Source organism: Polistes fuscatus, unplaced genomic scaffold, assembly GCF_010416935.1.
Source record: "Polistes fuscatus isolate 324 unplaced genomic scaffold, CU_Pfus_HIC Scaffold13, whole genome shotgun sequence".
In the NCBI taxonomy this organism is placed as follows: domain Eukaryota; kingdom Metazoa; phylum Arthropoda; class Insecta; order Hymenoptera; family Vespidae; genus Polistes; species Polistes fuscatus.
Window position 1 is genome coordinate 1,606,645 of NW_025113031.1, and position 5,009 is coordinate 1,611,653.

Below are 5,009 nucleotides of genomic sequence, written 5' to 3' on the forward strand. Positions count from 1 at the left end.
TAATAACATCGAATCGTCGTTTCAAATCCTATACGAAATCCCTTTTCTTGTCAAACTATATTAAGTAGAAAATATTTGATGGAATGTGAAAAACTCGTAGCTCGGGAAAAAGAAGATAGAAAATAAGAGAACCGAAGGAAGAAATTTAATATACGTTAGTATCATTCTATCTCCTATCTGATAGTTTTCAAACTTATAGTAATAGTTAGTAGTAGTATGGTGTAGTAGTCGTGTTGCTTTGTAGGTCGATGAATATCCTAAACCATTATCGAATGAGATTTCATGAACGTTAAAGAGACACAGAGATAGATGTAGACAAAAAGAGAAAGAGAAAGAGAGAGAGAGAGAGATAGTAATAGCACCGTTGTAAGTAAGATCCTTTGTTTGATCTTGAGACTACGATGACACTATCCAAAGTTGCAGTAATGTTAGAAATTCGTAACAAGCTTTCAAGTTTCCTATCAAAGGCAACATTAGATGCCTCTATTCCCATCGGTTGTTGGCTACTAACGATTACATGGTGAAATCAACGGTGCGAAAGATCGAACAATTTCTAGGAAAACAATTAATATCGATTACCTTAACGATACAACTTATATAACATACAATCGAATGTATTTATTCTGACATTAAAATAACTTAATTGCTGTCTCAATCTAGCAGATATTTCAACATACAAACTAATTTATTCTTTATTAATATTCATTTTTATATACTGAGTTTCCTAAAAGTCGCTTTACTGAGAAACGAAAAAAGTAATATTAGTTTATTAATGAAATTAGAATATTTGTTGTGAATTCAACAATTTTTGTTATAATTTTGATGTTGAGAAAATTATGATGTTAATAGAAATATTTTTTATAATAATATTTTTAATATTTAGACGTAGTAAAGATATTTTTGGGAAACTATTAATTTTTAAATTGAAAAACAATTATAAAAATAAGTATTATCAAAATTGATAATTTGTTGATTATAGCAGCAATGTTTAGAGTTATAAGATAATGTATTCAAATTTATTATTTTTCGGTTCAGTATCGCGATTTTTGGGTGTTCAAAATAGCATAGAAAAATATATAATAAATGTATCAATTATACAATCTAGCCTTTGCTTTATGAATTATCCTATTCAGAAGTATTCTTATCGTGATTTCGTACATAATGAATCGAATGGAAAGTAGAATAATACTTTGAGAGTTCTTATCATAAATTTAAGATGAAAGATAAAAGATCTTTCAAAAAGTTCGTTCGAACAATCGACAACGGACGAATGACGACAGTCGACGGCTAGTTCCATTCAAAATCGTTATCAAGCTATCTTTCGTCTATTTCGAAAGACACGTTCATAGAAAAGATACATGTTTTCTACTTCATCCTCCAGTTCTATCTACTTTTATTTCTTTCTACTTCTTTTACTTCTTTTTCTTTCTTAACACTCAAGCTTTCTCTACGTGAGCCAGAATATCCCCCATTCGATTTCTTATTTCTATTCTACCCGTATACTTCCATTCCCTTACTTTCATTTCTTTTTTTCTTCTTCACCTTCTATTTCTTCCCGTGTTTCTTGGCTTTCATTCGTTTTGGTCTTATTTTTTTGAAATAATATTTAAAAATATTTATATATTAATAATATTTATTAATAGTTAATCGCAATTTAAAACTACTATAAAAATACAAAAAAATAATCATAATATTATTTCTTATCTCAACAAAATTCTTTGCACAATATTAATATAATTGTAGAACATTTTCGAAAGAAATTATCAACCCTTACAATTTACTCGCAAAATAAATATTCCTTTTATTTGAATAAAAAAAAGAGTTGAAAGAAATGATGGTGAAGTTGAAGTAAGAAAAAAAGAATTAAATTCGTTTGAATCTCAAAAATCTTGTTTATAAAAGTGTTCCTGACAATTATAAAAATTTGTTAAAATAACTGAAACAAAGCTTGTAAATTGTCAACAGTATAAATTTTCTTTTATGGGAATAAAGTTGGAAAATTACTGTAAGTTTGGTTTAAGAATAAAAATAAAAAATAAACAAGAGATTGCTTTTAATCTTAAAAAATTCTTTCAAAAGAAGCTGGTATACCGGTAAAGAACTAACGTCTTCTTTGTCGTCAGCATACTTCTCCAAGCAAAGCCTTAGCTATATAAAGTTATAACTTCCAACAATAAGTTGAGTTATTACGCGTTCCGGAATTCCCACGGTGACAGGTAATGGTAAGTCTCTTCTCTTTTCTCTCTCACTTTCTTAAGAGAGAGAAAGAAATAAAGAAAAAAGATGAAGAAAAATAAAGAAAGATGTAAGCAGAAAAATCTCACTCATACGCTCGTATACAAACATACTCATATATATATATATAAATATATTATAAATATAGTACGTGGATATTTTCCTTCCACTAGAAGCAAATAATTTCAACGTTTCCGTTTTCTTCTTGGCTCCATGAAGTAAAAAGAAACACGTTGAATATTCTTTATTCTACAAAGATGCATCTAACAATAAAATTTTTATTTTACTTTAAATGCAATGAAAGAAAGAGAAAGGTAAAGAGAAAAGAAATTTATTGCAATAAAAATAAATGTCTGATTAAGTACAGAATAAAACACGAAAAAACTCGTAATGGTCAAATTGTTCAAAAGATAGCCAAAAGTTAAATAAATAAAAAAATAAAAAAAAATATATTTCAACTTACAAGTTTCTACCTCAATATTAACCTAAGCCATACAGCGATGTAAGTTTTCTTTCATAAAAATATCAGACAAATTGATTAATTAATAAAAACCGAAGGACTAAATATTACCTTTTTTAATGTGTAAAATCTTAGTATAAAATGAATTAAAAAGAATTTTGCTCTAATGATCAAACCAAACTTCGAGAGAGTCCAAAGTCAAACATTAGCAGAATGTACACTCTGTGATGATTTTAGTAAGGATGGAAACTCCAGTTTGAATCTTCTCATAGGTATTTAGGTACACTTATATATATATATATATATATATATATATATATATAACTCTTAGACGTTTGTAAGCAACGTGAAAATGATTTCATGTCAAAGTCCTTCATTTTGAATCGTCATTTACCGACAAAATCATATGTACTCTCTAATATCAATAGACATACTTACTTTGGAATACATTAACTTACTCTCTTTCCATCCTATTTGCAAAACTAACGAACCAGCTATTAAATTTGAAATATATGTACATCTTACAATTAAACAAACTTCGAGATGATTTTCAACTGAAATATAAATATTTTTTGATTAATCAATTGATATATGTATTCTTTTGATTCTTCGAATGTATTGGATGTCCCCGAAATCGTTTTACCTAATTTTAAAATTATTACAGTTATTTGGAACGATGAAGTTATACTTTTTTATTAATATTGTACTTAAAGATTTACAATTTGGGGCGAAAACCTAAATGTTATAATTGAATTATTACACGGATATTAATTTTTCTTCCTATTTTTGTTTTTTTTTTGGTAAAACGATTTTGGGGACACATATTTTCTATATTGAAGAAAATTGTTATCCCGCAATTATATTTTTAAATTTAATATTTATTTTATTATTATATAAGTAGTTATACAACTACGAATACAAATATTTTTTATTCGTAAATAAAATTTAAACAACACGGACTGATAGCAAATATTCTCTTTTTATGTACATACAATTTAGTTCGTACGTATCAAACGTTTTATTTCTAACACTTGATTAGAATCTTTGATGAATCAGTTTATAGCGCATGTACAAAGCTCGAATTTTTCCTTACAAATTATTATGAGTAAAGTCAATTATAAATCGATTATTTCTAATCATGTGGCACTCTAATCTTATGTAATATATTTTTTATAATAATTATTAGAAAGACCTTAATTGAATATGGTACATGTACAACAGAGTGATATATTATTAGGATTGAAGTTTCTTTGCCTTCCTTTTTGTTCTATTATTCTGTTTTTCTTGTCTATTTCTTCTAGTTGTTGGCACTAAGAATTCAAGATTAGTCAGGGAAGAATACTGTTGGCGAATATTACTTAAAAATTACGATATATCGATGATATTCAAATTCGAACGAAGGTATATACATATATTTATACAAGGTGTCCTACTTAATTCGAAATATCTAAATCTTTTTATAACACTTCATGAGTGATTATACCAAAAAATATAAAATTATTTTTGTTCATCTTTTCAAAATTATATAAAAATCATAGTATTACAATTTATTGCTTTAATTTTGTTGTCTGTAAAAAATCAGTGATGATTTTGAAATCTTCAAAATTACGACAGTCCGATAAAAATATTCGACTGATTAAAACAAACAACATCTTCCAAGCTAGTTTTTTCCTACCATTAAAAACACCAAAGAAAATTAATTAAATACGTCGTATTAAATGAAACACCTTGTATAACGGTTATATGATATTCTAATGATGTAAATCGATTTTTTTTTTGAATATAACGAATCCCTAATAATTAAATTACTTAACGCAACTAAGAAATATGCTAATCTATTATTTCGGTATACAAACACGTACACGCACACGCCTACGTACTAACGCAGCCAAGTATTTCTGTGTATTATATGTGTCGTGTACTTATCTACATGGAAGACAAACGTGGTTTCGAGGCAGTATGGAAGTGTACTTATGTTTCAGACTAATCAGTACCTTCTGTCTTAAACAAGCGATAAGAGCACTGTTTCAATGACCTTATACTTGCTCGGTGAAATTAATTAGAAGTTCATTGTCCTTTTAGGCAAACATTTCAATAGGATAAACTTTCTTTTATATTTTTCATTACTTATTTGTACTATCTGAAATATTATTAATATTCTTTATGATGAACAAACAATAGAAAATTATGAAATAAAAATTAAAAATTGATCAAATGTAGCTGATAAAAGCTTAAGACAAATGTTGACAAGTTTATAAAATAAATTGTTGAAATATTATAAGTTGAGGGATTAAAATCATAAACGAATACATTA